Here is a 15,670-nt window from a genome sequence, read left to right as displayed (position 1 = left end):
AAGAAGCAAAAACAAACAAGAAGCATCCAACATGAGGAGACACAGAAACAACCTCCCAATGAAAGGAAAAGAGGAATCCCCAGAAAGAGAGCCAGATGAAACAGAGGTAAGCAAACTATCAGACATGGAATTCAAAAGAATGGTTATAAGGAAGCTCAATGAACTTGACAAACTCAGAGAAAACTACAATGAACCCCAGGGAATTACAAAGAATTCCAGGGAAACTACAAAGAACTCCAGGGAAGCTACAAGAAATTTACAAAGAACTACACCAGCATAAAAAAAGGACATAAAAACTATCAATAAGAACCAGGAACAAATGAAGAATACAATTTCTCAACTGAAGAGCACAGCAGAATGAATCAAAAGCAGGCTAAACGAAGCAGAAGATCAGATCAGTGAGTTAGAGGACTATGTAGAAAAAAATTCCCAGACAATACAAGAAAATGAAAAAAGATTAAAAAAGAATGAAGAGTGTTTAAGAGAATTGCAGGGCAACATGAAATGAAAAACTATTCATATCATAGGGATACAAGAAGGAGAAGAGGAGCATGGGATAGAAAACCTAATTGAAAAAGTAATGACAGAAAATTTTCCTAACTTGATGAAAGAAAAAATCATGCAAGTCCAGGAAGCATAGAGGGTCCCAATGAAGATGACCCCAACAGGCCCTCTCCAAGGCACATCATAATTAAAATGGCAACATTCAAAGACAAAGAGAGTATCCTAAAAGCAGCAAGAGAAAAACAGCAAATAACGTACAAGGGAGCTCTGATTAGGCTCTCAACTGATTTCTCAACAGAAACACTACAAGCCAGAAGGGAATGGCAAAAAATATTTCAAGCAATGAAAAACAAAGGCCTACAACCAAGAATATTCTACCCAGCAAGGCTCTCTTTCAAAATGGAAGGTGAAATAAGGAGTTTCCCAAACAAAGGAAGACTCAAAGAATACATCTCCACCAAACCAGCATTGCAGAAGAAGCTAAAGGAAATGCTTTAAGAAAAAGAAGAAAAAGAGAGAGGGAGAGGAACACAGGTACAAAGGGAAATGAATAAATACCTGTCAATAATAACCTTAAATGTAAATGGATTAAATGCGCCAATCAAAGGACACAGGGTAGCGGTATGGATATGAAAACATCACCCACATATATGCTGTCTATAAGAGACACACCTCAAAACAAAAGATATACACAGATTGAAAGTGAAGGGATGGATAAAAGTATTCCAGGCAAATGGACATGAAAAAAAAGCTGGGGTAGCAATACTTATATCAGTCAAAACAGATTTCACAGAAAAGGCCATAAAAAGAGACAAAGAAGAACATTTCATAATACTTGAGGGAACAATCCATCAAGAAGATATAACCCTGGTAAAAATATATGCACCCAACATAGGAGCACCCAAATATATAAGGAAAATACTAGAAGACTACAAGAAAGATATCAACAGCACACTCATTATCAACAATAGACAGATCTTCAAAGCAAAAAATACCAAGGATATTGAGGCATTGAACAACACACTAGATCAAAAGGACTTAATTGATACATATAAAACTTTTCATCCCAAAGAAGCAAAATATTCATTCTTTTCAAATGAACATGGGACATTTTCAAAGATAGACCACATGGTAGGACACAAAACAAGCCTCAATAAATTCAAGAAAATTGAAATTATATCAAGCATCTTCTCAGACCACAATGCCTTGAAACTAGAAATCAATCTCAAGGAAAAAAACTCAAAGACATTCAAACTCATGGAGAATGAATAACATGATGTTAAATAACAAATGGGTTAACAATGACATCAAGAAAGAAATCAAGAAGATTCTGGAAACTAATGATAATGAACACACAATAGCCCAAAACCTATGGGACACAGCAAAAGCAATCCTGAGAGGAAAGTTCATAGCAATACAGGCCTACCTGAAAAGTATAGAGAATCTCAAATAAAAAATACAACCCTATGGCTAAAAGAACTAGAACAACAACAAAGCCCGGTGAGAGTAGAAGGAAAGATATCATCAAGATCAGAGCAGAATTAAATGGCATAGAGACTAAACAAACAGTTCAAAAGATCAACAAAAGTAGGAGCTGGTTCTTTGAAAAGATAAACAAAATTGACAAGCCTTTAGCCAGGCTCATCACGAAAAAAAAGACAGGACCCAAATAAACAAAATCAGAAACAAAACAGGAGAAATCACGACCAATATCACAGAATACAAAGAATGGTAAGAAATTACTACAAACAACTGTATGGCAAGAAACTTGACAACATAGATGAAATGGACAAATTTCTAGAAATATATAATCTTCCAAAACTGAATCATGAAGAAGTAGAAAGCCTGAACAGACTGATAACAAAGAGTGAAATTGAAAGAATAATCAAAAAACTCCCAGCACACAAAAGACCTGGACCAGATGGCTTCACAGGCAAATTTTACAAAACATTTAGGAAAGAACTAATGCCTATCCTTCTCAAATTACTCCAAAAAACCCAAGAAAAGGGAAAACTCCCAAACTCTTTCTATGAAGCCAGTATTACCTTAATTCCAAAAATAGGTCAAGAAAACTACAGGCCAATATCACTGATAAATATAGATGCTAAAATCCTCAACAAAAATATTGGCAAACACCACAATAAAGTGGGATTCATCCCAGGGATGCAAGGATGGTTTAATATTCACAAATCAATAAATGTAATACACCATCTAAACAAAATGAAAGACAAAAATCTCATGATCATATCAATAGATGCAGAAAAAGCATTTGATAAAAGTACAACACCCATTTATCATGAAAAACTCAGCAAAATGGGAATAGAGGGAGTATACCTCAATATAATTAAGGCTATAAGCCAACATCATACTCAATGGACAAAAACTGAAAGCATTCCCCATGAGATCAGGAACAAGACAAGGATGTCCACTCTCTCCACTCCTATTCAACATAGTGTTGGAAGTTCTAGCCACAGCAATCAGACAAGAAAAAGAAATATAAGGCATCCAAACTGGAAAAGATGAAATAAAACTGTCATTATTTGCAGATGACATGATAGTGTACAAAGAAAACCTTACAGACTCCTTTACAAAACTACTCGACCTAATAAGTGAATTTGGCAAAATAGCAGGGTACAAAGTCAATATTCAGAAATCGAAGGCATTTCTGTACACCAACAATAAAATATTAGAGCTAGAAACTTAAAAAAAAAAAATCCCATTTACTATAGCAACAAGGAAAATAAAGTACCTAGGAATAAACTTAACCAAAGAGATAAAAGACCTGTACTTGGAAAACTACATAACACTGAAGAAATAAATCAAGGAAGATACAAATAAATGGAAGCAAATACTATGTTCATGGATGGGAAGAATCAACATCATTAAAATGTCCAAAGCAATTTACAGATTCAATGCAATTCCTATTAAAATACCAATGACATATTTCACAGGCCTAGAACAAATACTTCAAAAATATACATGGAACCAAAAAAGACCCTGAATAGCCAAAGTAATCTTCAGACAGAAGAACACAGCAGGAGGAATCACAATACCAGACATCAAACTATACTACAAAGCCACTGTGATCAAGACAGTCTGGTACTGGCATAAGAACAGATATATAGATCAATGAATCAGAATAGAGAGCCCAGAAATAAACCCAGGTCTATATGGTCAACTAATATTTGACAAAGGGGTAAGGAACATAAAATGGGGTGAGAAGAGCCTCTTCAATAAATGGTGCTGGGAGAACAGGACAGGAATGTGCAAAAAAAAATGAAACTAGACCACCAACTTACACCACACAACAGAATAAACTCAACATGGATCAAAGACTTAAAGGTAAGCCGTGGCACCATAAAAGTCCTAGAGGAAAACATAGGCAGGAAAATTTCAGATATCCCACATAGCAATATTTTCACTGATACATCTCCTAAGGCAAGGGAAATAAAGGAAAGAATAAACAAATGGGACTACATCAAACTAAAGAGTTTCTGCTCCGCAAAAGAAAACATCAGCAAGATGAAAAGGGAGCCAACTATATGGGAAAACATATTTGCCAATGATACCTCAGACAAGGGATTGATCTCCAAAATATATAAAGAACTTACACATCTCAACACAAAGAAGACAAACAGCCCAATTAAAAAATGGGCAAAGCACCTGACCAAACACTTCTCCAAGGAGGATACACAGAGGGTTCATAGACACATGAAAGAATGCTCAATATCACTAGCCATCAGAGAAATGCAAGTAAAAACCACAATGAAATAGCACTTTACACCTGTCAGAATGGCCACCATCAACAAATCAACAAACAAGTGCTGGCGAGGATGTGGAGAAACGGGAACCCTACTGCACTGTTGGTGGGAATGCAGACTGGTGCAGCCACTATGGAAAACAGTATGGAATTACCTCAAAAAAATAAAAATGGAACTGCCTTTTGAATCAGCGATTCCACTGCTAGGGTTATACCTGAAGAATCCTGAAAACCCCAATTCAAAAGAACTTATGCACCTCTATGTTCATAGCAGTGTTGTTTAAAATAGCCAAGTGCTGTAAACAGCCTAAGGTCCCGACTGTAGATGAGTGGATTAAAAAACTGGTACATTTACACAATGGAATACTATGCAGCAGAAAGAAAGAACTCCTGCCATTTGCAACAGCATGGATGGAACTAGAGAGAATTATGCTTAGTGAAATAAGCCAGGTAATGTAAGAAAAATACCATATGATATCACCTGATATGGGAGACTAATGAACAACACAAACAAATGAACAAAATTGAAGGAACAGAATAACAGTTATCAGGGGGGAGCAGAGAGAAAAGGGGGGTAAGAAGGGGAAGGGTAGGGTCTACTCAAAAAACATGTATAAATGACCCAAGGACATGGACAATGGAGTGGAGAATGACAGTGGGAGAAGGGGTGGGCTGGGTGGGGGGGCGGAGCAATGGGGGAAAAAATGGCACAACTGTAATAGAAAAACAACTTTAAAAAAAAAAGAAAAAAAAAAGGGAAGAGATTTCAGACTATCAATGAGATTCAGTAAAATATGACAGAGCAGTTGATGGTGACTGGGAGAACTGTGTGATGTCCCAAGATGCTACTTTGAAGGGGACTGAGGCGTCATTGTCTTGTGTACAATGTCTCTTGTATCTTGTATCTTCTTCAGTAAATGTCTCTGTTTTTCATATTACATGGCTGGATACCTTCTGGACAGACCTCGGACCTCATATGTACCATGTACTAAGAGAAATCATAAAGGGAGAGTGACGAACCCTGCCTAGGGACGTTTGGGAATGCTGACGTGAGAATATGTTAGAAAGAAACCTCTCTTAGAAAGAAAAAAAGTGGAGTATAAAAGTTGAGTAACCATTTGTCCTCTTTCGCCTACGATCATCTCAGATTACCCAGCATCATCACTGACAGCGCTCCATTTCACTCAGAGTGTCCCAGTTCGAGTGACATACAGGACTTCTCCAAGTCAGTGGTTCTCAGATTTTAGTACACATCAGACTCACCCAGAGGGTCTGTTAAAACACACAGTGCTGGGGCTCGCCGTGTGCTTCTGAGTCTGTGGGTCTGAGGTGAGGCCTGAGAATTTGCCTTTCTAACAGTTCCCATGTGATCCTCATGCTGCCAGCCTAGAGACCACAATTTGAAAACTACTACATACAGGCGTAAAAGTGCGTGAGTTTCTGTGAGAATGGTAACTAGCTCTAAATGACCTAGTATGTGGTCTCTAAAAGTAGCAGAAAAAGCAAAAAGACGTAGTTTAGACCAGTGTTGCTGCAAATGTGAACTGCAAATTGATGCCTGGCCACAAACGGTAAGTACCAAAATTAAGAATAAGCATTTAGAAACCATGTAATGTGGCAGACTGATTTATACCTATTAAATTTAGTAATAATAAATAAAACAACAACCTCGAATTATCTTGTACTTCTTTTTTTTTTTCCATTTTATTTTTCTAACAACTTACTTTACAAAAATATCAGTCCTTGAAAGACTAAGTGGGAAAACCCTGATCTTTCACCACTGATAGTTTGAGAAGCACTGGTTTAAATAAGTCCACTTTGAGAGGGGCCTTGTAAATAATGCTAAGTAGACTGGTCTTTATCCTGTAATCAACAGGAAGTAATTAAAGCTTTTAAGTGGGGAAGTATTTAGCCCAGATTTCTATTTAAAAAGGTACTTCTGGTAACAGATAGATTAGTGGTTTTCAAACTTTTAATTAATTTATTTGTTTGTTTATTTATTTATTTATTTACAGAGGGGGCACTCATAACAATTTCCCCCTCTCAGACTTAGGACCCTTTATAATCTTATAAAGGATAATGGGCAAAGGTCTCGTGCTCCTCTAGCTGCTTCAAGCTGGACACAAACTTTTTTAAACACTCATTCCCATTAGTAAAAATATGCTGACCACTCACCTTATTTTTTATAAACATATACTACTAGTATATTTACATGTCATGTGTTTTAAACATATATAAAAGAAACATCTAAGAGTGAGGTGAAAACTAAAAAGAGAGGTTTTATTGTCACCTACCTACCCTCCCAAAGCATCGTGCTGCAAAGTTTAGAAACCATAATGGTGGAGTATCTCTCAATAAGGGTAAAGGGTAGAAACTGTTTGGCCATCTAATCTTCTGACTCATAGTTAATGAAAGCTAAACTATGTCTACTAAGCAGGCCTGGAAAATTATTACAACTCCGTAGTGTTGGGTTAAATCTAGGGAAGGGGACTAAAACCTTAAAAGAGTATATGAGGACAGATGGAAGAAATAGAACTCTAAAGGTGAATATCTAGCAAGCAGCATACAGGCTTAATGGAACCTCTGTCTCACCCATGTTATGGTCATAGGAAATCCTCAAACAACTTTGGTCTGTTTGGCTAGGCTAAGATACCAACAGTGCTTACAGCAAGGAATTTCAAGTTTGTTTAAACATGGCGAAGTGGAGTCTAACTTGTCATAGACAGGCTACCTACAATAGGTCACAATCTAAACATTAAAATGCCACAGTGTGCCGCTGTCCTCATAGTCATACAGCCTCTGGAGGGAGAGTAGTTTATTATGCTCAGCAGCTTCCACTCCATCATTGATCAAGAGAATTTGTACCATGAATTTTTTATGTCTGGTTTACTGTAGGCTTTGACTGAAGGAAATTATTATAATACTGTGGCTTTTTAAAAAATACCCAGGCCCTTAGCCATCATCAATTAATGGAATATTGGGGGAGTGGGGAGGAGCTGATACATAGATACAATTTAATTTGATTTAAATTTCTAAGTAAAGGGAACTATTGAAAAGATTTATTAACCTCCCAGGTCAAGAATTTAAGTGAGTTAAGGACGATGACAAACACACTTTTCAGACTCCCAATAGCAGACAAGAATGTAACTCCTCAAGATTTTTTATACTTCTGTCTCAAACTTAACAAGACATCTTATGCTTTTATCTTAAAAATTTGGGAGAAAAAGATAACTAGCTATCTGTTTGAGAAAGTACAGACATTCAGCCTCCGACTACAGGTATGAATTGGGCAGATCCAATTAGACTGCATATAACTGCAATGGGAATTTCCCTGAGCTCGAGGGACTCAGGGATTTTGAAAAAACTAAAAGCTATTAAATGTAAATGAAGTCATAATTTCAGAAGTTATTCAAAAATTGAAGCTCATGAACAAATTTTAGTTTCCATTCTTCCTTTGGAGTGTAAAACTCTGGTGTGTCTAATCACCATACCATTGTCCTCAAAGCTCAACATTAAACGGAAAACAAACTCTCATAGCCAAAGAACAATGGTGATTCTCTACTGTAACTATAAAAAAACACAACTGCTGCTAAGCTAATGCAGATTCAAGGCAGATGCCCTAGACTTGTGTCCCTACCAAACCAAATGATAAGGCCTTTTCTGAACCTCTTGGATTTTTTTTTTTTAAGGTATTATATTTGGCTGCTGCCAAAGCATATACTGCATTCCTGGACTTTCAGAAACAGATATGTAAATCTCAGAATGATATTGATATTTTGGAGCCATATGCTTAAGCCAGAGTCAATGTTTAAGTCCACTTGATGATGGACATTCAGGACAAGTTGAAATTGAAGCAAAAAGATACCATGTTAAACTCAGAATCAGAACTGACAATTGAGTCTGTTCTTCAGAAGTTTTGTTGGCTAATACAAATTTTCTCATTGTATTATTCAAAGTTAATCAATGCATATCAATATTCTGCCTATAACGTGCCCACTTTGTATGAACAAAGTTAAACTGTTTTATGATATACTTTTGTACTCCTGTTGGTGGCAGTTTTCTCCAATTATTGACAACAACAAAAATAATTCTGGGCAATTTCCACACACATGGATCTTTGATCATGTAGCCATCCCTCACTGAAAAGACCAATAAGCCCTGGTCGGGTAGCTCAGTTGGTTAAAGCTTGGTCCCACTATGCCAAGGTTGTGGGTTCAATCTGGTGAGGGCACGTACAAGAATCAACCAGTGAATACATGAATGGGTAGAGCAACGAATCAATGTTTCTCTCTCTTTCTCTCTCATATCAATAAATAAAAAAAATTTTTTTACAAGACCCATGAATTTATATCTTCACTAATTACTTTCCACCTCAAATCTCCTGTTGAATTCTCCCACACCGCAGTCTCATGAGACTGTGTGTCCTTAACTTCTCTCCATAAATATGGTCATGCCAATTTTGGCATGCTTGTGATATTCAAAGCAATCCTAGCAAACTGTGAACTAGGACACACTAAGCTTTAGATACCCTTTCTCATCAATGTTCACCCGCCTTCCTTCTCCTGGCTTTTTCCCAAAAAAACATTTTATATGTACTAAATCAAGTAACTAGTTTTTTGGTCCCTATTGTACACAATGCAAGGTCATTGTGTATGACATCTAATTCATCTTCTTAGCAATGTATTATTGTCTCCATTTTGCAGATGCAGGAAATTTCCTACAATTTCAAAAAACCAAGGGGAAAGTACTTTGAAAAAGGTAGTAACAGAGGAAGACAACAAAGATGCCACTGATGGGAGTAAATTTCACCTTGAGAGGGCAGGAAGTTCAACTGTTAATGACTTTTTCAGCAAATATCTACTTTAAAAATAGGAATCAGATATTTCAAGTTTTCTACACAGACAAAAAAGGTTTGTCAACCTGACTCTCAACAATCACTTAACTCATCTCCCTCCTATTACACTCTGTCCTGGGACTACATTAGAAGCTACAGAAAATAACTCCAAAGGAAATCACCTTTCTCAAGGTAGGAGCTCCACCCAGTCCCTATTACCAAAGCTACACCCATGAATCAGGGGCTAAAACTAAATGAAAACTGGTCTGCCCCTGAAAGGCTGCAGACGAGGGCCTGAAAGCAACCTACTAACCAGGCAAGGTGTACAGAACACCAAAGCAAAGGAAAAGACTCTGTTTTTTTGTTTGTTTTTTTTAAGTAAGACCAACATTAAAGAATGCTCATCTCACAAAGATTTCACTCACTTCTTTTAACCATAAGGCACTGTCACGAATGCATGCAATCAATATAGAGAATTCAAATCCAAAATTCTTAAAACGCGGTCTTTGTTTACAATATTACTGTTTGACAGCTGTTAAATTCCACAAATGGTAATTATATTACATATTTATCCTTCAGCAATTTGCTTTTTTAGTTCAACTTTATATGTTGAAAGATTTTTGTCATGATGATATACACAGCTCCTCTTCATTCACTGTAATTACTAAATAGTATTCCACTGTAGGAATTCATGATTAATTCACACAATTTCCTGTTGGTGAGCATTTAGATTGTTTCCTATTGATTACTAACACAAAAACAGGATTAGAACTAAATACCTATTGTGAGAATCAACTTTTTTTCTAGTTTATCCAATAACCAATTCTTGAAATATGGAAGACTGTATAGCCTATAAGCTCAGAAATCATAGAGACCTGGAATCTACTCCTGGAAACAGCTCTGTGGTTCTTGTGGCCAAGGTTTAAATTTCCCTACACTTCAGTTTCCTCACTTGTAAAATAGAATAACAATTACTAGTTACAGTTGGAAGATGTTATAAAATATTATAAAGCATTTGGACTGGCACACAGTACACTAAATAAGTAGGAGCTACTATTGTTATTAACATCCTTTACAATCAAGATTATTTATTTTGGGGGCCTCAAACAAAGCTATTAATTAAATTATTTTAGTTGATTTTTTGCTCTGTAATCAATAATGAATAACAAAACTTTTCATCAATGCAATGAATACAAGGGAAGAGGGTAAAGGGAGGCCTAGAACTTGGGAGTTAAAAAAATTCAGTTTATAAATAGGAATGTAGTGCTTCAGGAAACTAAAACCTCCTGAGGATAAACATATTCATACTAAATCCTACCCAGTGTTGTTCAGTGGAAATATAATGTAAGCCACATTATACATTTTCTAGTAGTCACGTGAAAAGGAAAAAGAAATAAAATTAATTTTAATAATATATTTTACTTAATCCAATTTTATACAAATTATCACTTTCATATATAAATATAAAAATTAATAAGGTATTTTAGACTTTTTTAACACTAAATCTTCAAAATCTGATGTGTATTTTACATTTACAGCACATCTCAATTCCAGTGAGGCCTATTTCAAGTGCCCAAAAGTCAGTCACATGTGCAAGGGGCTAACTGTGGTGATAGTAACCTATGCCTTTGCAGAAAGATCCCTGTACAGTGTTTTTAACAGACTTTTATCAACTCATACAGTCTCTATTCCTTTTATTGAAATAACTATCAGGGTGAGAACACTCACAACCTGAGTTCTTCCCAATAAAAATAGCAAAACTCCATAATTGTATCAGAATTAAACATCCAGGTGGAGAAGCAAAAAGTGGGAGAATAATGGCTTACAGTTTACGAGACACATTCTTTAACATTACTTCATTTCAATCTCCCCAAAACTCAGTGAGGTAAATAGATCATTTGCAAATGGGAAAACAGAGTCAAGTGACTTGCCAAGAGTTATATTGGTAAGTGGACCCAATTCTATGTTGCCAAACTCCACAGGCTACACAGTTGTACCTAAGCAAAAAATAAGCGGACTCTAATCTTCAGCATAGATCTACACCACGACTAAAGAAAGGGTAACAACAGACTCTAAATTTCTCTCCATTTGCACCAGAACCTAAAATCAGAGCTTTAAAAAAGGCATTCAAATCTCAACAAAACACATGTGAGTGTGAAAAACAAACAGCAATGGGCAAGCAATCTGAAACGTTAACGTGGAATACTATTTCTCAAAAAATTTACTCTAGTGTCAAGGTAGGCAAAGTCTAAGTAAACAAATTAAACCCCATTTTGGCTTCCCCAACCTAATGTATTTTTGTTAAACTTTAACAAAGCAAGTAAATTCAGACTGCTTGGTTGTTTAGCTTAAGGATAATTACTAAATCCTTTTAAGTAAAAATACAATTACAAAGATTACTGAATACTGAACCCCTGTCTCAGAATCACAGAGTTCTAAAAGTGAACTCACTATGGGAAAATTCCAGATTTTTCTTTTTAAGAATACTAACTGGAAGACAATATACTATAATTTTATTAATAGTTACTTTCAATGGTGAGTGGGGTTTGTGTGTACTTTTAATTCCTTTTCTGAAAATCCTCTCCAACATTTCTACAAAGAATCTATATTAATATGTGACTTTAACTTATTAAGGCATCTTTAAACACGAGGTCTTAAAACAATTTTTCAACTTTAAACAATGCTATTACTCTGATGGCAAGCTCATCTTACATGACCTTTATAGGATCTCAATTAACAAAGGCAAATTCCTTCAGAACTCAGTTTACAAATACTATCCATAAAGTACCTTCCAGCTCTGATACTAACTTTCTAATTATTTAAAATTTTTGATAATACTTATAAAGGCTATTAGGGCCTGGAAACAGGAGGCTCGTTTTAACTAAATGTCCCGATCTCGCCTTTTTCCGATGTTGCAAAGTGAATCCATTTGAGCTTTCATCCCAACTTCTCCCTAGACTTCCTTTAAAAAATATGTATGCAAATGAATTGGCAACCAATAGCAGCCTAGAATGCGCTATTACCAGCCTCGGGATTAACTGATATTTTTTTTTTCCATTCTAGCTCTCCAGAAGCCTTCTTCATTCAAGAAACACTTGTTGGTTGCACACGTATTAATGGTCAGACTCCAAATGCAGCTGAGAAGCGCCCTAATGAAATAAGGCCTTGAAAAGCGCACCTTTTCAATCGCGGAGACAAACGAGTCAACAGCTAATTCCAATCCAAAGTGACCATCTGAAGATACGACAAAGTGCCCAGTGAACACTCCAGGGGGAGAGTCATCGACCTGCTAGGTGTGCCAGGAGGGTTAGGGCGCTTTGGAGGGGGCGGGGAAGGATCTGAAATGCTTTCCTGAGCCTGACTTAAAGCAGGAATCCAGCAATCTCCCCAAAGGCTGGAGGCCAAAGCACTTTCCGCCAGGTCCTCCCCAACTATAAAGTGAGGCTCGCAGAGCCCAGGCCTCATCGCTGGCCTGGGAGCTCGGCTACGTGACCACCAGGCGCCCAGATGGGGCCGGAGACAAGTCGCCCCTCTGCCCTCCTTCTCCGGGCCCCCGAGGCAGGCCACCACCTGTTCACTTTCAACGTCAACGGTAGAGAAGAGACTCCGCCCAACTCTGGGGCGAAGCGCAGGCACCGATCTGGGTGCATAATTTGATCCCTGCCACTCCCGGAACAGAAATGAGCCGAGATTTGCGGGCCGCCAGGGCCAGCCGAGGCGGGGCGGGGCCGCGGCGGGCAGCCTCAGGCAAGCCCTGCCCCGAGGGGCGGGGGCCAGGGGGGTCAACCCGGGTAGCCGCGGTAGCACCGCGCCCCGCACCCCGCACCCTCCGCAGGCCGAGCCTAGCGCCCGGCGGCGCCCTAGTCTCCCGTGCCTCCCCCCTCCTCCCGGAGGAGGGCAGGGCGCGGGGCAGGCTGGCTCCGAGGAGCTGCCCGCGGCCGATCTCGAGGCGCAGAGGCCCGCTCGCAGAGCGCAACCACACCGCCGGGCCCCCCCAGCTTTACCTTGTCCGGCCGAGACGCGGGTGGGAGACCAGAGCAGGAGGACCGGCGTGAGGGCACGTCGTCGGCCCTCCCTCACCTGGGCGGAAGTGAGAGGCCCAGGGTGACCGCGTCTCACCTGGCAGGCCCTCCCCTTGCACCGGCCTCCCCGCCCGGGGCGGGGCGCCGGGATGGCTCTGGTCCCGGAGTCTGGGGCTGCGGGAGACCGACTCGGAGGAGGGAGCGCGGGGGCCCTTGGCTTCTCTACTTTCTGCAGGTGAAGCTCGGCTGGGCGAGCGAGGGTTAAAGAGCCTGGGAAATGTGGGGTCTGGGGGCCGAATGGGCAGAGGAAACGCTAGGGGCAGCAGGCACCAATGGGGTGGGGAGGTCGCTGGATTGGTGTCATAGGAGAGCTGAGCGGAGAGGGAGACCCAAGATCCAGAAATTGAAGGCAGGACCTTGAGAAAAGGATTTGGTCAAAAGTGCTTAGTCCCTCGTCCTTTTCCTTTTCGTGCTAATATCCCTCCCTTGTGTTTTCCATATCCACTGACCCAATATAAATTCTAAGAAGTAAAACAGGGGTTATTACTTTATCCTCATTTAGTTGAGAAAAGGAAGAGAAATGAATCTAGCAATATGTACGTCAGTGGCTGACACATTCCCTCACTGTATGAAGAAACCGGGTACCTGACAGATTAAGTGATTTGCCCCAACTTTGGCACCCAGAGGGGATTTTCTAAGTCCAGTGTTGACTTAACAATTTTTTAAACATTTTTATTCTTAGTATCACAATTCGACTTTGAGAAAGATCTGTGTAAAACCTACAATGGCATTTTTCCACTCTCTTTAATGTAAAACTTGAGAATGTTGATGCTGGGCGTTTTAACTTGTCAGATACAGTACACATTGTTAAATAAAGAATTGATTTTAAGGTATGTATTCATTGAATAAACGCAGTATTTGTTAAGCACTGTGTGACTGTAAAATATTAGATATGGGATACCTGTACTCAAGGGACATAAGGCATAGATACAAAACAATTGCAATATAAGGTCATCTTTGGTGGAAATATCACTTGTTACACCTGGTAAAAAGATACACAGTTTCAGCATGGCCCCTACTTCTTAGGAACTAACAAACTATTGAGGGAAATAAATTTACACAATAACTTAAATTACCAAATAGAAAGAAGGTAGAACTTAAAGAGAATAAAGAAATCAATTACGCTTTGTTGAAAGCATCTGTTAGGACTTAAACGGGCTTTACAGGTGTTTGGGATTTGCTTAAGGTAAAATGGAAAAGGAAATTCTTCCCAAATTGGTGGGGGTGGAGGGGCAGCATACAGGTGGAGACCAATTATCTCAGGATCAGCTTGCAAGCATGTGGGTCTTGCCTCACTCTAACATTTGGTGATGGTTATACTGTAAACACTCCCTTTCTCAAAACATTATGTGACTGGATTGACTGTGAAAGTTCAAACTCCCTTTCTGAATATCCAAGGGTTTAAAAAAATTTTTTTTGTATTTATTGTTCTTAGAGGAGAGATAGAGAGAGATCAATTTGTTGTTCCACCTTATTGACGCACTCATTGGTTGCTTCTCCTATGTGTCCTGAATGGAGGTCAAACCTGCAACAGTGGTGTATCTGGACAACACTGTAACCAACTGAACTACCCAGCCAGGGCTTCCAAGTCTATCTTAAGCTCTCCCCTTCTTCCTGATTTTTCAACCTAATCTCCCACTTCACCTCTCCAAAGTCTTACTCTGGCCAAAGAAGTCTACTCCATGTCCTTGGAATCACCACACCGTGGCTTTTCTGTTCTTCCTCATTCGCTTTCCCATCCCTGGAATGTCCTGTAAGCCCTACCTTTCCTTAGGGCTAAACTCAAGTCTCACCTCTTATGAGAAGCTGCCTCCATCACCACCCCAGAAAACATCCATTTCCACCACATGTAATCTAATTTTTCCACATTTTTGTGTTGTTGACTTAACATGAGCTTTCCTTTGGCTCTTCCTTGAAATTTAAAAAGTTTTGAATTTATTCAATACACATTTTTAAGGAGATCATTCTGAGGTAAGAGGTGTTTCTTTGTTTGCTTGTTTGTTTTTTCCTCTGAGAACCCTCAAGAGGAGCTTATTCATAGAAAGAAGAAAATAAAATATTTATGAACATATCTCTGAAGTCAAAAGATCTAAGCTTGAATCCTGACTCCACCATTTTCTAAAATATATGACTTTGGTTAAGTTACTTAACCCTTCTAATTCTTATCAGTGAAATTATGAAAACAATGCTTACTTTATATGGTAGTTTTGAAGGTTAAATGAAGGAATACTTGTATTGCATATACGCAGCACAAAGAAAGTACTCAATAAATGAGGCAGCACATAGCTGGAAGTGAGCATGACAGACAATGTGACAGTAAGGAGACAGCCAAGAATAGGAGTACAGCATATGGTGGGGGACCTCAAAGTACTACAGAGAACTTTAGGGATTATAAGACTATCCTTCACCCCTAAGATTTTAAAGAATGACTGAACATTTTTGAATAGGATATTTTTTAATGTTTAATGATTGCTTATTTTTAAAAAAGGT

The 15,670-nt window shown here is 38.6% G+C and overlaps 1 protein-coding gene across 1 annotated transcript in view; it reads right to left on the bottom strand.

Moving 5' to 3' along the window:
- The window catches only part of PATJ (PATJ crumbs cell polarity complex component), a 319,938-nt gene extending 306,716 nt beyond the window's left edge, over positions 1-13,222 (bottom strand). The window contains exon 1 of the mRNA XM_090269550.1: positions 13,103-13,222. The gene's annotated coding sequence lies outside the window, so the exon portion shown is untranslated. The remainder of the gene's footprint in view (positions 1-13,102) is intronic.
- Positions 13,223-15,670: the final 2,448 nt, after the last annotated feature.

This window comes from Furipterus horrens, unplaced genomic scaffold (assembly GCF_987537825.1).
Source record: "Furipterus horrens unplaced genomic scaffold, mFurHor1.1.pri manual_scaffold_3, whole genome shotgun sequence".
Lineage (NCBI taxonomy): Eukaryota > Metazoa > Chordata > Mammalia > Chiroptera > Furipteridae > Furipterus > Furipterus horrens.
The sequence above is the reverse complement of the archived record's forward strand: the minus strand, read 5'-3'. Positions and strand labels throughout refer to the sequence as shown.